Source organism: Apium graveolens, chromosome 4 (assembly GCF_009905375.1).
Source record: "Apium graveolens cultivar Ventura chromosome 4, ASM990537v1, whole genome shotgun sequence".
NCBI lineage: Eukaryota > Viridiplantae > Streptophyta > Magnoliopsida > Apiales > Apiaceae > Apium > Apium graveolens.
This window is the reverse complement of record NC_133650.1, coordinates 129,784,750-129,805,571: the sequence shown is the minus strand read 5'-3', so window position 1 is coordinate 129,805,571 and position 20,822 is coordinate 129,784,750. Positions and strand designations below refer to the sequence as shown.

Sequence of the window (20,822 nt, the reverse complement as noted above, 5' to 3'; positions counted from 1 at the left end):
ACTTCTAAACATTCAAGAGTAAAATAAATTGTTATAATAGGTTATTGTTTCCTAACAATTTATAAAAAATACCGATTAAATATATCATTATTATGATTAATTAGAACAAAGTTTGTTCGTGAGAATATTCTATATCTTAAGGACCTTATCTCTCAAAATATCCAAAAGATATTTACAAGACGGACTTAACAACCTTTATTTCATTCTTATAAAAAGGGAGATTATAATTTATGTAAATAATTTAAAAGTGGCACAAAGTGTGAATTTTGGAGTTTGACCGGTTTGGAGTGACAAGAAGTTAGTGGTGCTAATTAGCAAAAAAAAGGAGTTAATGGTGCATTGGTTATAATAAAATAGGAATTTATCACGTTCCAATCCACTTCTATTGTTCCCTCCCTCAATATTATATCCCAAGTTTTTGGCATATGTCAAAAAGGAAAATATATTCTACAGGATCAAAATGAAAATCATTCCGTACTAACACATTTTTGTAGATTTTACAAAAAAGAGGATGTTTTTTTTGCGGGAACGATGATATTATAGGATAAGAAATGACACTTATTATAACGGGTACACTCTAAAACTCACTTATTATATGATTATGTGATGTGTGCAAATAATAAGAGGATGTACTCCAATTTTAGTTTTTTATCATGCATACTCTCAAGAAAAGTAGTTCTTGCACACACTTAATTTTATCAGTAGTTTTGACAAACAACAAATAGAGGAATATTGACAGTATTAGTTGGTACACCTTCAGGGTTTGGTGATTTCTCAAATTATAAGTAAGAATAAAATTAGATTACTAGGTCACTTAGTAATCCTCCCCTTAGGGTTAAACATGTGACATTTATCGAAATCGAGTCGAACTAAGGCATGCTAGATAAATCACTTAAAGAATATTTTTCGACATCTTTTCTAGACATGATTTAGGATAGACTTATTTATAGACATGACTTTGATAAATCACTTAAAGAATTTCATGCCAAAAGATCAAAAATGGATTTTATCCCGAAATATACCCATAAATCTTTATTTATCTGGATAAAATCATTTTTAATTTAAACTTAATTATTTCTCGAAGCTCAAAATAATTATTTATAAATAATTTTATGTTTGAATATATGCCAAGTCAAAATGTTTGTCTAAATTGTCGGTAAAGATAAATGAATATTTTGGTCGCTCCGAATGACTATTTTAACATTCGAAAATCCAAAAATATACTTCCAAATGTCTTTTAGACTTAAAATTTGAAATTTTTCCTTCCTATCTTTCTTTTTACCATGTAGATAAAAAAAGATGTGTCCTAATTCCAATCATGTATAATGATTTAGGAATAACTTTTATGTAATCTGTTTTTGATTTCAATTATATTAATAAAACTTGTTTTGTTTTTTATTACGGGCTTTATCTATTTAAGTGTTTAAATAAGATAAACCATAGTTTAGAGTAAAGCTTTTTATGGATTATGATGAAATCATAATAATGAGACCTAAAAGATGATAACTCTGAACTTAAATAGTTCCTGGTCGTATGATTACTAACTGGTAATTACTAATCCGTAAAGATCGATACATATTATGCTTGCTTCATTATGAAGGATATATGTTCTCATAGATATTTGTGTGGTGACACTATAGCTAGTATGTAGGTACTTATTGTAGAATAAGTTCACTGAACATGACTCGCACAACTGAACAACTGATGGAGTTCACTCACGTGTCAGTAGTTGTTCACATAGTGATAGTTGTACAAGTGTCCTTAGACTTGAGGTCATCATAGTCATCTTGTGTACACCGAACTATAGTTTAGTTCTTAGTCTCTAGGGACAATAATAAGGGCTCTTCTGGGTGTACAAATTTGTACACGAAGATAGTGAATGATCAATAAAGCATCTGCTTCTTCTAGTGAAAGAAGAGAATGTCCATTGTTATTCCAATTATACTAGTTCAGGAATCTCTGACCAGAGTAAATGAAATTAGAAAGAAGTTTCTAATTTGCATTAAACAGAACTAGGCATAGTGAAGAGGAAAACATATGATTAAATTAGATAGGCATGACATGAGATCCATGCCTTGTTTTTTAATCGGGACATTGTAGGGTAGAAGTAATTTATTTTACGGTAACTATTCACTGAATAGGTTCTTGGTATTCTAAGCAGTGAATTCATATTATCCGGATAGTCGCGATATATTGAGAAGTAGCCCTAACGATGTAAAATAAATTTGATTAATTTATTAATGGTATAATGAATTAAAGAACTCATATAAATAACAATAAAATGGTTTTATTATTATTTTTTCTACTACCAGATTTAATATTGAGCATACAGGGTCACACCATTAAGAGAATGATTTATTGGTGGAGGAGTTAAATTAATAATAGCTGGTCATTATTTATTTATGAAATAAATAATTGATTACCAGTTTTTATAATTAATTAAATGTGATTTAATTTATTATAAAATAATTAAGATGCTTTCTTAATGTTATTAATTAAGAATATAATTTGTGAAATTAAATTGTGGAGATAATTATTATTTAAAGAGTTTATAAAAAGAATTAATGATTAAAAGGGATTTAAATTATTATTAAGGATTAATGAGATTAATCAAGGTATGGGGTAAATAATTTTATGAAAAAATTTTAGCTGAAAATTTTGTCTATAAATATACTATTATAAACCCTAATAGCCTTAACCCTATTTTTTTACAAACAAACAAAAAAGGAGGCAACCATAATTCTCTCTCACCCTCTTCCTCCCTCCATTGCTTCGATCTCTTGGTGGATACCAGTAGAGTGCTTCACAATTGAGGAGCAGCTTCTAGAGATCTTCTTTCATCATCCTTGGATCGCTTTTAAAGGTTAGTAATCGATCCCTCAATTTATTCATAAATTGTATACGATTTATATTGGTTTTTATGCGATTTAATTGTTATCCATACTTCCGTGTATGCAATAAATTCCAATAATGGTATCAGAGCCTAGGTTGTATGCATATAGATTCATGGTAAAAATTTTAGAATTTTTTATGTATGTATGAATTTTTAATTCGATTTATTGATTCGAGGGCTATATTGATTTAATTATTAATTAAATCAAAAAATTTAAAACATGGTACTTTTTATTTTAGATTTGGGTTCTTGATATTTTTCTGGAAATTTACATAATTTTTTTTGAAATTTTTTGATCCTAGAAAGTATTTGTTTTGATTCAAACAGAAAATAGTTTTCTCATTAATGACATTAATAATTCACGTGGCTGATTCTGATTGGTTGGAGAGAATTAGGTGGCGCTGACTCAACGCTGACTCAACAGATGGGGTGACGTCATCAGATGATGTCAGCGTGATGTCATCTGATGGCGTCTGTAATCTCAGAAATGCGTTGACGTCAGCAGATGACGTCAGCGTGACACCATCAGATGACGTCATCATATGTTAGACGATCGGCGTATGATAGATTTAGGTGATCTTAATTGATATATGGCGTGTCTTAGACGACCTAGGCTTAGTGGAAGTGTTCCATGATTATATTTTAAATATTATAAATACAATAATGAGATTCTTATGTTTATGAAATATAGAATGAAATATTATTTTGATGTTTAATATGGAAATTATGGATATGCCGTTGGAATTTAAGCGGGACCCATGTGACCCCTTCGACCACATGGGAATTATCCATTGATATATCATTATTTTATTTCATTCAAGAAAAAGAGAATCTCTTTATAATTTGATTATGGTTGTAATATAATATAATCCCTCGTAAAATAATATCAAGTAGTAAATTGGCCAAAGACACAACGGGATTGTGTCGGTCATAGCCTTCCAACATAACAGAAAGTAGAGTTCTTATATCGAGACATTGTTGTTTCGTGCTACAGCCGAGGGCTTTGTCTTGAGATTAAGAGATGTTTTTCTATCACATGAGATGTGTATGATAAATTGGGATCCAATGGTCGTTACGTGCTACAGCTGTGGGCTATTGGAAGTCTAATTTAATTATACAAGATGTTGGTGATAAGTGGCATTTTATACCACTTAGAACGTCTTATAATAGCTTGAAATGGTGTCTTGAAATCAAGCATTTTGGGTATTTGATGCATTTTTCTAGTGTTTGTGTATTTCAGGGTATTAATTACATTTCGAAAGAGATTTCATCAATAATAAGCCTTGGCGTGTGTCTAGCATTGCAAGAGGGAATATAGGAGCAGATTACAGCGAAGAAACGGAGGAAAAATAGATCAGTTTCCAGAAGGGGGCTGAGCGCCCGCTCAGCTCTGCTGAGCGACCGCTCAGGAAGCTAAACGCCCGCTCAGGAATGCTGAGCGGCTGCGCAGGGTCGTATTTTCAGATTAATTATTTTAGACTCCTATTTCTGTTTGGCTTCCAACTTCTGAGTTATCTGGGCTTTATGGGACTTCTATATAAGTAGATTTCAGAGATGTTTCAAAAAGGTTGGATTGTAGTATTAATTGAAGAGCGAAGAGATAAGGAAGAAGACCGTTTTAGCACACAGCAACGAAGAGGAAGCATATTTTCTTGTGATTCTTTATTTCATTGTAATGTTGGATGCTAGTTTTCTTTACTTTGAACCTAATTACTCTTGTGACGTACTCTGGTTTAATATAAGTAATTTTAGTTATTATTCTCGTGTGTTATTATCATGTTTTTATATGAACCCATGATGACGATGAGTGCTATCATGGGCTAATCGTGATCATGGGGTCGTAATGGATTTACAATGGAATTCTTTAGTTAGTTTAATACCTTAGTGTGTGATGATTGTATGATATCTAGTATTGGTTGTGCGTATTCGTCTTATGTGCGTCGTGAATATATAAGATAGGGTGTTAATCTCTTGTGAAGCGATAGTGGATCTTGAGATTTAGAACTTGCCATGCTAGCATAGGTTCATGTAAGAGTATGCATGATTAGTGGGTAACTCTAACCGTTTTATTCTCCCTGTGTAATCAAAAGGAATAACTTGTGCTTAAATCGTTATGTTGTCAATTTCTGTAGACATATAGGGACTCAACATAATTGACGTCTATTCAACTTTTATCTTAATTGTGGATGCTTGGTAGAATGGTATTAGTACAATGAAAGTTGGCTTTTAACAGTTTCGTGTTATTCGATTAATATCATCACTGTTGCATGGTAAGGGTAATAACAATGACTATTGAAGGAAGTAGTAATGAAGTTGTGATCTCATGAGTGTTTTAATATTATTAGTTCAAGTATTAATTAAGTGCTTAATTCTAGTAGTTAATTGTAGTTAATAATTAGATAATCAAATTTAAGTGTTATTGTCTTGACATTGAGAAGTAATCATACATTGGTGAGTGAGTTTAATTGAATATAATTAGTCTGAGTCTCTGTGGGAACCAACTAGAAAGTATTCTATATTACTTGCGAACGCGTATACTTGTGTGTGTTATTAGCGCGTGTTTTCACCCTAACAAGTTTTTGGCGCCGCTGTCGGGGACTCGGCGTATTTGTTTAGTTTATGTACTTACCATCATTGGTCATTAGGACTCAGTGATTAAGACGTGTTACTCATTATTTCTGGTTGTGTTTCAGGTATTTTGGCGAGCGTTTATGCAAACTCGTTCTCGTACTCGCAAGAGGACTTTTGATACGGCTGAGGAGACAGATGAAGTTCTTGATATTCCGGAGAAGATACATTTTGAAACTTCGGATTCAGGAAGTGAACAGAAAAAACCATTAATCATGGGTGATCGTATTGTTCCGGCAAATCCAGCTCTTATGGACTTTTCTCGGCCCAAAATTGATGACATTCAGTCAAGCATTCTTCATCCGGCTATTCAGGCTAACACCTTTGAAATCAAGCCGGGCACTATTCTGATGGTACAGAATTCTGTTTCTTTCGGAGGTGCTGCGACTGAAGACCCCAACATGCACATAAGGAATTTTGTCGAGATCTGCAGTACTTTTAAATATAATGGTGTGACTGATGAGGCTATCAAGCTGAGGCTTTTTCCATTCTCTCTGAGGGATAAAGCTAAGGACTAGTTACATTCTGAACCAGCTGGGTCTATCACTACTTGGCAAAATCTTGCACAAAAGTTTCTGGTAAAGTTTTATCCAATGGCGAAGACTGCTGCTATGAGGAGTGCTCTTACTCAGTTTACGCAGCAACCTACAGAATCTATGTACGAAGCTTGGGAGCGCTACAAAGAGATGTTGAGAAAGTGTCCACATCATGGAATGCCCAATTGGATGGTGATCACTGGTTTTTATAATGGTTTGGGGGCCCAATCTCGGCCCATACTCGATGCAGCAGCTGGAGGCGCCTTATGGGCCAAAAGCTATACTGAAGCTTATAATTTTATTGAGATTATGGCTGTAAATGAGCATCAAAACCCAACTCAGAGGATGATGCATGTGAAGGTAGCAGGTATTTTGGAAGTTGATGCAGCTACAGCTATTGCAGCGCAGCTCCAAGCGCTGTCTATGAAGGTCAACTCTCTAGCCACCTATGGGGTCAATCAGATAGCTATGGTCTGTGAGCTTTGTGCAGGTTCTCATGCTACGGATCAGTGTTCTCTTCTTAGCAAATCTGTTCAATATGTGAACAATTATCAGCGATAGCAGTAACCGGTGCCAGCTACTTATCATCCTAACAACAGAAATCATCCAAATTTCAGCTGGAGTAATAATCAGAATGCTATTCAGCAACCATATCATCAAGGCGTAAATAAACAGTTCAATCCACCTGGATTCCAGCAACCACAGCATTATGCTCAACGGCAATCATATCCTCAACAAGGAGGCGCAACTGCACCCACTAGTGTTGATTATGAGGAACTTAAGCTGTTGTGCAAAAGTCAGGAGGTTTCTGTCAAGACCTTGGAAAATCAAATCAGTCAAATAGCCAATGCAGTGCTCAATCGTCAACCTGGCACACTTCCTAGTGACACTGAAGTGCCAGGCAAGAAGGAAGCTAAAGAGCAAGTCAAGGCTATTACCTTAAGGTCTGGAAAAGTTGTTGAGGCTGAAAAAGCAAAAGAAGGAGAAGATGAAGTTGGTGATGAAGAAGCTAAGCAAAAGGAGAAAGCGGCAGAACCAAGGAAGACTACTGTTGGACACACTCGGCATGAGGGTAATACAGGGGAGAAAAAACTCTATCCTCCACCATCTTTCCCTAAGAGATTGCAACAACAAAAGCTGGATAAGCAGTTCGGTAAGTTTCTGGAGTTGTTCAAGAAACTTCACATCAATATACCTTTCACCGAGGCTCTGGAGCAAATGCCTAGTTATGCGAGATTTATGAAGAGTATTCTTTCAAGGAAGGTGTAACTGGATGACCTTGAGACTATTGCTCTAACGAAAGAATGCAGTGTTGTGCTATAACAAAAGTTACCTCCAAAGCTTAAAGATCCAGGTAGCTTCACCATTCCTTGCACCATTGGCAAGTTGTCTTTTGACAAGTGCCTTTGTGATTTGGGAGAAAGCATCAATCTGATGTCGTTGTCGATATTCAAAAAGTTGAATTTGCCTGATCTAAAACCCACCTACATGTCTCTACAATTGGCTGATCATTCTATTACATACCCACGAGGCATAGTGGAGGATGTGCTAGTAAAGGTGGATAAACTCTTCTTTCCTGCAAACTTTGTTATTCTGGATTTCGAGGAAGATAAGAAGATTCCCATAATCTTGGGGAGACCTTTCTTGGCTACAGGTCGTACCTTGATAGATGTGCAGAAAGGTGAACTTACTATGCGGGTGCAGGATCAGGATGTGACATTCAATGTATTCAAAGCAATGAAATTCCCTACAGTAGATGAGGAGTTCTTAAAAGTGGATTTGATTGATTATGCGGTTACTTCAGAACTTGATCATATGCTAATGTCTGATGCATTAGAGAAGGCCTTAGTGGGGGATTTTGACAGTGATGATGAGGATGGCAACGAGCAACTACAATATCTAAATGTTTCGCCCTGGAGGTGAAAGCTAGACATGCCGTTTGAATCCCTTGGTACTTCTGACCTCAAAAATGCTGAAGGAAAGCTCAAATCATCTATTGAGGAAGCACCTACCTTGGAGCTTAAACCATTGCCCGAACACTTGAGGTATGCTTTTTTAGGTGATGCATTTACTTTACCTGTTATTATTGCATCTGACCTTCCAGGTAGTGAGGAGGACAAGCTCTTAAGGATCTTGAGAGAATTCAAATCGGCTATCGGATGGGCTATAGCAGACATCAAAGGGATCAGCCCTTCATACTGCATGCATAAGATTCTGCTAGAGGAGGGTAGTAAGCCGACTGTTGAGCAACAGCGCAGACTTAATCCTATCATGAAAGAAGTGGTGAAGAGAGAAATTCTGAAGTGGCTGGATACAGGAATCATTTATCCTATTTCTGACAGTTCTTGGGTGAGCCCCGTGCAATGTGTACCTAATAAAGGAGGTATCACTGTGATAGCAAATGAGAAGAACAAGCTCATCCCCACTCGAACAGTCACAGGATGGAGAGTATGCATGGACTACAGAAAGTTGAACAAGGCCATGAGGAAGGATCACTTCCCTCTTCCGTTTTTTGATCAGATGATTGACAGGTTGGCCGGTCATGAGTATTATTGTCTTCTGGATGGTTATTTAGGGTATAATCAGATTTGTATTGCACCAGAGGATCAAGAAAAGACTACCTTCATTTGTCCATTTGGTACATTTGCTTTTCGCAGAGTTTCATTTGGGTTATGTGGCGCACCGGCCACTTTTCAGAGATGTATGATGGCTATATTCTCTGACAAGATTGGAAATAATGTCGAGGTGTTCATGGACGACTTCTCCGTCTTTGGATATTTGTATGATGAAGGTTTGAATAATCTTCGTGTAGTACTCAAACGGTGTGTGGAAACTAATTTGGTGCTCAATTGGGAAAAATGTCACTTTATGGTGCGTGAAGGCATTATTCTTGGGCATAAGGTCTCTAGCAAGGGTCTTGAGGTGGACAAAGCCAAGGTGGGAGTCATTGAAAATCTTCCACCACCTATTTCTGTGAAAGGAATCCGTAGCTTTCTTGGTCATGCGGGTTTTTATCAGCGTTTCATCAAGGACTTTTCGAAGATATCTAAGCCGTTGTGCAACTTGCTTGAGAAGGATGTGCCTTTTAAATTTGATGATGAATGCTTGGCGGCATTCGAGACTCTCAAGAAGAGTTTGATAACTGCACCTACTATTACAGCACCTGATTGGACAGAGCCTTTTGAGATGATGTGTGATGCGAGTGATTATGCGGTGGCCGCAGTTCTTGGGAAGCGCAAGAATAATCTTTTTCATGTGGTCTACTATGCTAGCAAGACCTTAAATGGGGCCCAAATGAACTACACCACTACTGAGAAGGAGCTCTTGGCTATAGTCTTTGGTTTCGAAAATTTTCGATCTTATTTGCTTGGGACAAAGGTGACAGTGTTCATTGATCATGCGGCCATTCGCTATTTGATTTCCAAGAAGGATTCTAAGCCCAGACTTATTCGTTGGGTGCTCTTGCTACAGGAATTTGAGTTAGAGATCAAGGATCGAAAAGGTACTGAGAACCAAGTAGCTGACCATCTCTCTAGATTGGAGAATCCCGAGTCTACTTCACATGATAAGACATTGATCAACGAATCTTTTCCAGATGAGCAGTTGTTCGCAGTTCAGGAGGAAGAGCCATGGTTCGCAGATATTGTGAATTATCTTGTCAGCAATATAATGCCTCCTAATTTGACCACAGCTCAAAAGAAGAAGTTTCTGCATGAGGTGAAGTGGTATATGTAGGATGAACCGTATTTGTTTAGACAGGGAGCTGACCAGATCATTAGGAGATGTATCCCATTCTGTGAGACGGAGGGGATATTACGAGACAGCCACTCCACAGTTTATGGTGAACACTATGGTGGTGAGAAGACGGCAGCTCGTATTCTGCAAGCAGGTTTTTTCTGGCCTATTTTGTTTAAGGATGCTCATCAGTTCGTTTTAAGGTGTGATCGTTGCCAAAGAGTGGGAAATCTTACGAGAAAGGATGAGATGTCGTTAAATATGATGTTTGAAGTCGAGGTCTTTGATGTTTGGGGAATCGATTTCATGGGGCCCTTTGTCCTGCAATAATCAGTTCATCTTGCTGGCAGTCGATTATGTCTCAAAATGGGTAGAAGTCAAAGCTCTACCGACGAATGATGCAAAAGCAGTGTTGAATTTTCTTCATAAGCAGATTTTCACAAGGTTTGGAACACCACGAGTAATCATAAGTGATGAAGGGTCACATTTCTGCAATCGTAAGTTTACTTCTATGATGCAGCGCTATAATGTGAATCATCGAGTTGCTACTGCCTATCATCCGCAAACAAATGGTCAAGCGGAAGTGTCTAACAGAGAGATCAAGCGCATTTTAGAGAAGGTTGTTTGTCCGTCAAGGAAGGATTGGTCTTTAAAGCTCGATGAAGCTGTTTGGGCTTACAAAACAGCATATAAGACTCCACTTGGGATGTCCCCGTTTCAACTTGTGTATGGTAAGGGATGTCAGGAGTTGACGTCATCAACAACAATAATAACAATTATAATTATTAATAATACATAACTATGACCCCTTTACCAAGACCTTTTCCAGGTTTAAGTATGATTTAGGTTACAACTAACACAACTCAAATTACCTTACACAATCCTGACCACTAATTTAATGCAACAACTCAATAGACCTCCTCTGGTCTGAACACAACTACCTCAGAGGAGTCTGACTCGAAAGGAGCTGGAACTCTGCCCTGACTACCGCGCAAGAATCACCGAGGCATCTACAATACATATAAAATATTTTGCAAGGGTGAGCAATTGCCTGCTCAGCAGCACCACTATATGAATAACGAGTAAACAGTTATAGGAACATAATTCATATCATGCCAGAAACGTGTAAAACAAGTATAAACTGGATATCAAAACTAGCATGCTCTGTAAAACAAGATCAACAGTCGTGTGCTGTGCATAAAAACCATAGTTCAATTTTTAGCATGCTATTTCCATTTTCAAACCTTCCGTTCCACTACAGGAACCATAAAACCATCTGTCCCATTACGGGGACCCAAAATCGTTTGTTCCGTTACGGGAACCATAAAACTTGTCCCATCACAGGACCTATAAAACTTGTTCATCTCCGGGAACTTGAAAATCACTTTGATTTGTTAAACAATTTCAAAACTGAATCAATCAAATCTATTGGACGTTTAACGGGTGAAGATGGATAATCAATCTACCCTCACCGGACAGCGACTAGCGGCCGTCCAGAAATAGAATATGTTCCGAAACTTGGGAAAAGACTAGCTAGGTCTTTTCCCCACGCTGGACTAATCGGTTAAACAGAATGCCCAACCCAATTAGCCACTTACGCAACCTCATGCTGGACCGTTACCGAATAATGGGCCTCTTACGCAACTCCAATAGATCAACTGAATTCCCTTTTTTCCGTTTTCCAAAATTCCACGACATAGGTGGATCAAAACATTCCATGACATAGGTGGATTAAAACAATCTCTTTATCCAGTTTTCAAAATCGCTGTCACCTATCTCTTTTTCAAAATCAATTCTGTCACAGCACACTATTCAAAACCACTTTTCCATTTCTAATCACACTTAGAGATAGGTGTTTTCAGAAGTTACTTTCTCCAAAACATAATTTTAAATAACATTTTCAAATACGGGGGATACGCAACTTAAAACGTTTATGTTCCATTACGAGAATAAAACATTTAGCTATCCATAGGCACTGAACCATAAGAAAAATGGTCAGGGTACTTGCCTTGCAGAGCTTTACAACCGATACTAATTGATTCTGAGCCGACTCGGACGCTCAGGCTTTATCGCTTTACTATTTGACTATCCTGGATCCGACCTCAACGCTCAGGTCCTTCGCTTAGGAACCTCGCTGCGCTTGTCGACTGATCACTAGGTTATCTTAGTTCGATATCAACTCTTGAGTCCTTCGACTAGAACCTACAGAAGCGAAATACCCTACGTTAGACGTCTAGGTATGCTTGACATATCCTCGACACCAATTCTACCCAACGATATTCAAACCCGACTCGTAATTATATACATTGATACAATACAATAACACACCCAACAGTCAGGGGTCACGTTCTCGAGAAATCGGTTTGGTGTTCGTTTTCAGGAAATACGTATACTTGTCATTTTACGAAATTAGGGTTATTGGGTTTTAACAGAATATTTACCACAACATACAATCATGTTCCGCACATAATATATGTATATACTTATTTATACTCGTTCGACGTTCCGATAATTACAGGGTATGTCCCGAATTTCTGAATTTAATTTCCAAAAATTCGGGCAGCACCTCCACTATTTATCGGCCTACCCGTCGAACAACTCGACGTCAAACCACAACAACAATGCAACAATCAATTTTACATTCCCATCCACCGATACAACTCATCAGTCACAATTAATCATTCACCCAAGCCATTAATCCAGTAATCACAATTCACTTTCAAAATTATGTGCCCAACTTCGATTTAAATTAACTAATTTCCCGTTTCAAAAAATAGCTTTACAAATTAATTTATTTATTTTAAAAATATTAGGACTCAGATACACATCATCATCGTCCACCATCGGCTCGCCAAGGCTCATCGCCGATGGCAGTAAAATTCACGGGTTTCCGATTATTGGACATCCTTCGTGAATCCCACCGATTAATTAATAATTATTACCGCACAGAATTAATTATTTTATTTCACAAAACCCACTCAATTAAACCCTGCAGCAAATGAAACAAAATATTTAAAGTAATTTCCACCACACACGCGTATAACACGCGCCAATACAGGACAAAACCTTGGCCGGAAACACAGGAACCAGGCGGCACACGGCGGAGCCAAAACAGCAGTAACACACCCAGAAAACATATACACACACATGCACAACACAGCGCACACACACACACACACTTATATATATGTATGTATATTTTTACAGCAACCAAAAAGAGGATAGCCACAGAATTTCGCCGGACACAAACCAGCCGGAACAGCGGGTGGCCGGAACAACAAAAAAGACCAGGCAACAACTTACCGGGAAACATGGAAAAAGATAGAAGGGAAATAGAATGGGAATAGAGAAGAGGAAAAGAGGAAGGAGAGACTGAGAAAAGAAAGAGGTCGAGAGATAATTGAAAGGGAGAGGAGAGAGCTGTAATCGTAAGAGATACAGCGGAGGAGTTGATGGTGTGTTTTGTGTATATCTATTTTTTTCTGCAAATCAACAATTGACACGCATCAAATAATGACCCAGAAGTGCAACACGTGTCCTGGATCCATCCGCGAGCCTGGATTTTGTCCCGATTTTTTGAAATTTACGGATCAAGGTGCACTTAAAACGATTTCAGAAAATCACGAAAATAGTCTAAAAATATTATAAATATCCCAAAGTTAATAAAACATAAATTTCATAATTTTAAAATAATTTCTGAAATGCAATTTATACCCGCTTTTTAACAAATAACGAAATGACGTGCAGGTGAAACTAACTCCGAAAATTTCCAAAATAATTTTAAAATTCTCAGAATAATACGAACTTAATAAAATATAAGTTTCATGATTTTTGAAGATTTCCATAATTAAATATGGATTTTACAATTAAACACATTCAGAAAATCATTTAGAAATAAATAATTAATGAAATATTGATTTCTCAATTTTATAAAGTCCCAAAAATAATTATTGTAATTATAAAATTATAAAACCAATTTTAGAGATCATCCAAATATTTATGGAAATAAATCTGCAATTAAATCCACTTTTTAAAGTGGAACAGAACAATACCACTCACTATTTATTACACAAATAATCCCTATACAACCACAGTCACACATAAAAATAGTAACACACAATACACTGCTGACACTACCAATACACATATTTTATTTATTAATTATTTAACAATTACACATTTAAATAATAAATATACGAGTCATTATATTCTTCCCCCCTTAAAAAGATTATGTCCTCAGAATCTGACTTAACTAAATAAGTGAGGATATTTATCAAGCATATCTGACTCTAACTTCCAGGTAGACTCTTCTACTCAGGGATTTATTCATCGCATACTCACTATAGATATAAATTCATTACTATGGACTCGCTCTTAATGATCTAGGATTTGGATCGATTATTTCATGCAGAACAAATTTGGATGAGAGCCCGTTGGCTCCTAATCAATGGCTTATTTCAAATTAGAAGCATATCGCTTTAATATTGACACTTATATCATATTATATATATACTCTCAACATATTCTATATTGTCTAAATCATCTTTTCATTTTGGCCCTTCGTTTACGGATGAAAGATGGTACTCTCTTTTAACTCAATTTCCAAACATTTGAACACTTTTTACTCATTTCCATCAATTAAGGCTGAAAGGTAATTTCATAGCTTCACTTCTTCTTAACTTCAGGTATTTGAACTTCACCTCTCACTCTTTCCAGTTCTTCTATTAATTCCTCAGGAATCTTAACCATATTCATTTTTTCTCTCCTATTCAAGACATCGGTCCCTAAATGGACCTTGCTTGGTTGGTAGTTATTCAAACAGCCGACTCCTGACCAGAACTTCATACTCTTAAGATTTGATATACAATTGCTATTGTTCAACCCTTCGTGGCATTTCTTTAGATTTTCAACTTGGCCTTCCTTAGCCCTTAGATGGGCGAGGATGTTATCAATAAATACGATTATACCATGCAAGTACTCTGGATACACCATATTCCTTAATTCCTTATAGACAACTGATACACTCTTTACTCCGCCTATTATCACCAAAACTTATAGCGCTCATAACTCATTCTAATTGTAATCTTTGGTCCTCAGGCTTACCTTTAGCTGACAGTAGTCTGATCTTAGGTCTTCCTCCAAGAACCAACTCATTCCTTTCATAAATAATCAATTCTATGCAGGGTTACTTATTCCTATTCGCCAACCTTTCTAACTGCTGATAATCATCACGTAACTTCATACATCCATTCTCCTTTCCTATAAATCACAGCAGTGTACAACACGGAATGCACCTTGCCTCATTATTCTTTCATCCCACAATCCTGAAGTTTCCTTTACAACTTAATTGATTCCTACTGGGTCTTACGATACGGGCTTTTAACACTAATCCGACTATCTTATGCTCCAAGATTATTCTGGTAAGTCATTTGATAAAACTTTTGGGACTTCACTTATCATCCGAATTTCTTCCAACTTGGGTGCTTCCTTCTTAATATCCCTTATATACACTAGTTATGCCTTATCTTCTTGCTTATGTTCTTGAATACTGATTCCATTATTAGCTTCCGTAGATATTATTATTTGCTTCTTCCGGTAATCAATTATTGCCCTGGTTCCTTATCAGGGTCTTGAGCAACTAAACTTTTAATCACATTACAAGTCTTAGCCTTGGCTGTACTGGACATCAAACCTTTTGATGCACTACCTCCCATGCTATCTCAGGAAGTACTTCTACAATTCTTGGCAACATGCCCTAGCTTGCCACAGTTGTAACAGACGACTCCTGGATTTTCCACCTTACATTCGGACGTATAATGTCCCTTCTGACTACATCTAAAACATTCAGTATTTGCTTTACACCTTCCACCATATTTCTTACCGCTTTGATTACACTCCGATATAGGCGATTTAACCGAATTGGCTTGAGTAGAGCTAACTGAGGTGTTACTAATTCTATTTAAAGAAATACTTTTCTCTCTAAATTCTTTATTCTTACTTCTTCCGACCTTTTTATGAGACTTTTGATTGGATCCTTCTTGACCTGGTGCTTCTTCCATATCATCAATCTTTCGCTTCTTATCTTCTCGTTCTCTAGCGGCTAACTTCTGATCAAATTCAATTACTAAGGCGGCCTGAACTACGGAAGGATACGTCTTGAGTTGCAATGCCACCACCCCACTATGAATTTCAGGCTTCAATCTTGTTGAAACCTCCTTGCCTTCTGAGCTTCAGAGCACACAATATCTGGTACAAATCTAGCCAACTCTGTGAACTTATCCTCATACTCAGCTACATTTCTGTCAACTTGCTTCAGTTCTAGAAACTCAATTTCCATTTGGTTCCTTACACAGTCAGGAATATACTTTTCCAAAAGTAACTCAGTAAACCTAGCCCATGGAACAGTGCCTTCTCCTTCTAACGCTTTGGTTGACTCCCACCAGTAATTTGCTTCATTTTTCAAGAAATAGCTCGCATAATCAGTCTTAAGATTCTCACTTACTTGAACAAGATTAAAAGCTTTCTCCATCTCTTTTAACCATGCTCCAGCAGCTACTAGATTAGGTTCACCTTTAAACTCAGGAGGGTTAACATTATGAAAGGATTTGAAACTAGCACTTTGGTTCACTCCTTGCTGTTGCCGCTACAACAGTAGTTGCTGCTGCAGAACCTGTTGGATTAACTGTAACTGTTGTTGTTGCTGCTGGCGCAACAAGTCTAAAATTTCATTTATAGCTGGATCCTCCGCAAAACTACTACTGTTTTCTTTAGACTGGGTAGCTTTCTTGGGTGACATCTTCCTGAAATATATAAATGAGTTTATTTAATAACAAAAATATTTGACAAAAGGTATCACCGTTTAAACGGTGCACCTGTATCAGGAAAATGTTGCCCAATCACAGTACCCATATCTTTAATATCGGGGTCCATTTATAAAAGAAATTTAGATTAGCAGCATTAGCAACAATAGCAGTAACAGAATCAACAACGGTTCAAGAAATCTAAAATACAAAGAAACTAAATGTTGTAGCACGGTTCCTCAATATAACAGCAACTAACCAACTTCCCATCACTACTCAAGTACAACATCTAAATTTCTCCAACATACCACAAAAGTCGGTTGAATATATTAGTTACACACTATGTAGAACAAGCCAATAAATCGAGTCAAGTTTAAGGGACACTGACTCCACTAAGCGTCATCGTCCATGTTTCAACCAATCCTTCTTCTAAGGATGATTTCTTGTCACCCGAAAGTAACCCATCAACCATTGATTTACTTTTCCTGAAGCTATAATTCCATCATTAGGTCCGGAACTCTCACGATTACCATTACTCTATAGTAATATCTTAATATAGGACTCTCGTTCTTTTCAGCAGTCGCTCTTACTTGCTTTCCATAATGAGAACCATCTAATCGCAAAAATTCATTTCCATAAAATATCTGATGAAATTTCTGGCTCAAGGAAATCGAATAAGAAGAAACAATGAAGAAGAAAATATAGGCATGACTGAGAGCAACCATACAAGTACATAAGATGGCCAGTCTTAGTACCATACGGTCACAACACATAACTCGGTGGCATCCTACCAGACTCTTTTGTCACAAAGACAAATGGTCAATTCATATGCATTGTTTTCCCCAATCAACCGAAAAGTCACCAAGGAAAGAAACAATATTCAGGTAAGAAATTCACAAATAGAAAAGAAAGAATCTGATTTGTAAGGAGATCAACAAGACCCTAAGTAGCTTACCTCAGGTTCACAACTATCTCACAAGAAAGATAAACAACTTATGGAATAGGAAACAATTACTCTGGAGATAAAATACATTTAAAGGAAGAAATAAAAGAGTTCAAAGATGTCACCTCCCATTCTGATCCGCATTCACTACCAAACTTAGTCGTCATAACAGCCCCTAACTATTATCACGCTATCCGAACTTACCAAGATCACATAATCAGTCCAATAACATTCCTTGACACAGAAAATGCGATATTTAGAAATAACAGGGGCATCTCTTTAGCTGAAACATCACGGGCATGCTCAGAAGCTGACTTTTCTCAATCAGACTCGAATTCTCGGAAGGAATAACTAGGAGTCTCTATCAGACATTACTTATAATACATATACGAAGGAGACGCACTCTAAACTAAGGCAGTTCCAGTCAATCCTCAATAAACGTTAGGGTTACACCTCCGAAACCCTTGACTGAACTCTTAGACTCGCTCCACTGATTGAGTTGCTGACTCACATCTATATATAAACCTTCCTATACTCTTTTGACTCTATTCCTAACCTAAATTAGGGACTCAAACCTGTAGCTCTGATACCAACTGTGATGGCCTCAACCCCGGGGTCAGGAGTTGACGTCATCAACAACAATAATAACAATTATAATTATTAATAATACATAACTACGACCCCTTTACCAAGCCCTTTTCCAGGTTTAAGTATGATTTAGGTTACAACTAACACAACTCAAATTACCTTACACAATCCTGACCACTAATTTAATACAGCAACTCAACAGACCTCATCTGGTCTGAACACAACTACCTCAGAGGAGTCTGACTCGAAAGGAGCTGGAACTCTGCCCTGACTACCGCGCAAGAATCACCAAGGCATCTGCAATACATATAAAATATTCTGCAAGGGTGAGCAATTGCTTGCTCAGTAGCACCACTATATGAATAACAAGTAAAACAGTTATAGGAACAGAATTCATATCTTTCCAGAAACGTGTAAAACAAGTATAAACTGGATATCAAAACTAGCATGCTCTGTAAAACAAGATCAACAGTCGTGTGCTGTGCATAAAAACCATAGTTCAATTTTTAGCATGCTATTTCCATTTTCAAACCTTCTGTTCTACTACAGGAACCATAAAACCATCTGTCCCGTTACGGGGACCCAAAATCGTTTGTTCCGTTACGGGAACCATAAAACTTGTCCCATCACAGGACCTATAAAACTTGTTCCTCTCCGGGAACTTAAAAATCACTTTGATTTGTTAAACAATTTCAAAACTGAATCAATCAAATCTATTGGACGTTTAATGGGTGAAGATAGCTGATCAGTCTACCCTCACCGGACAGCGACTAGCGGCCGTCCAGAAATAGAATATGTTTCAAAACTTGGGAAAAGACTAGCTAGGTCTTTTCCCCACGCTGGACTAATCGGTTCAACAGAATTCCCAACCCAATTAGCCACTTACGCAACCTCGTATTGGGCCGTTACCGAATAACGGGCCTCTTACGCAACTCCAATAGATCAACTGAATTCCCTTTTTGCCTTTTTCCAAAATTCCACGACATAGGTGGATCAAACCATTCCATGACATAGGTGGATTAAAACATTCTCTTTATACAGTTTTCAAAATCACTGTCACCTATCTCTTTTTCAAAATCAATTATGTCACAGCACACTATTCAAAACCACTTTTCCATTTCTAATCACACTTAGAGATAGGTGTTTTCAGAAGTTACTTTTCCCCAAAACATAATTTTAAACAACATTTTCAAATACGGGGGATACGTAACTTAAAACGTTTATGTTCCATTACGAGAATAAAACATTTAGCTATTCATATGCACTGAACCATAAGAAGAATGGTCAGGGTACTTACCTTGCAGAGCTTTACAACCGATAGTAATTAATTCTGAGCCGACTCGGACGCTTAGGCTTTATCGCTTTACTATTTGACTATCCTGGATCCGACCTCAATGCTCAGGTCCTTCGCTTAGGAACCTCGCTGCGCTTGTCGACTGATCACTAGGTTATCTTAGTTCGATATCAACTCTTGAGTCCTTCGACTAGAACCTACAGAAGCGAAATAACCTACGTTAGACGTCTAGGTATGCTTGACATATCCTCGATACCAATTCTACCCAACGATATTCAAACCCGACTCGTAATTATATACATTGATACAATACAATAACACACCCAACAGTCAGGGGTCACGTTCTCGAGAAATCGGTTTGGTGTTCGTTTTCAGGAAATACGTATACTTGTCATTTTACGAAATTAGGGTTATTAGGTTTTAAAAGAACATTTACCACAACATACAATCATGTTCCGCACAGAATATATGTATATACTTATACTCGTTCGACGTTCCGATAATTACAGGGTATGTCCCGAATTTCTGAATTTAATTTCCAAAAATTCGGGCAGCACCTCCACTATTTATCGGCCTACCCGTCGAATAACTCGACGTCAAACCACAATAACAATGCAACAATCAATTTTACATTCCCATCCACTGATACAACTCATCAGTCACAATCAATCATTCACCCTAGCTATTAATCCAGTAATCACAATTTACTATCAAAATTATGTGCCCAACTTCGATTTAAATTAACTAATTTCCCGTTTCAAAAAATAGCTTTACAAATTAATTTATTTATTTTAAAAATATTAGGACTCAGATACACATCATCATCGTCCACCATCGGCTCGCCGAGGCTCATCGCCGACGGCGGTAAAATTCATGGGTTTCTGATTATTGGACATCCTTCGTGAATCCCACCGATTAATTAATAATTATTACCGCACAGAATTAATTATTTTATTTCACAAAACCCACTCAATTAAACCCTGCAGCAAATGAAACAAAATATTTAAAGTAATTTCCACCACACACGCGTATAACACTCGCCAATACATGACAAAACCATGGCCGGAAACACAGGAACCAGGTGGCACACGGCGGAGCCAAAACAGCAGTAACACACCCAGAAAACATACACACACACATGCACAACACAACGCACACACACACACTTATATATATACATATGTATATTTTTATAGCAACCAAAAAGAGCATAGCCACAGAATTTCGCCGGACACAAACCAGCCGGAACAGCGGGTGGCCAGAACAACAAAAAAAACCAGGCAGCAACTTACCGGGAAACATGGAAAAAGACCGAAGGGAAATAGAACGGGAATAGAGAAGAGGAAAAGAGGAAGGAGAGATTGAGAAAAGAAAGAGGTCGAGAGATAATTGAAAGGGAGAGGAG

The 20,822-nt window shown here is 37.2% G+C and overlaps 1 non-coding gene across 1 annotated transcript; it reads right to left on the bottom strand.

Annotated features, from left to right (window-relative positions):
- Nucleotides 1-6,129: 6,129 nt before the first annotated feature.
- Nucleotides 6,130-6,236, bottom strand: LOC141722241 (small nucleolar RNA R71). Its single transcript, XR_012575261.1, has one exon. It is a non-coding gene; the product is annotated as a small nucleolar RNA R71 (small nucleolar RNA).
- Between the last annotated feature and the right edge of the window lie 14,586 nt (nt 6,237-20,822).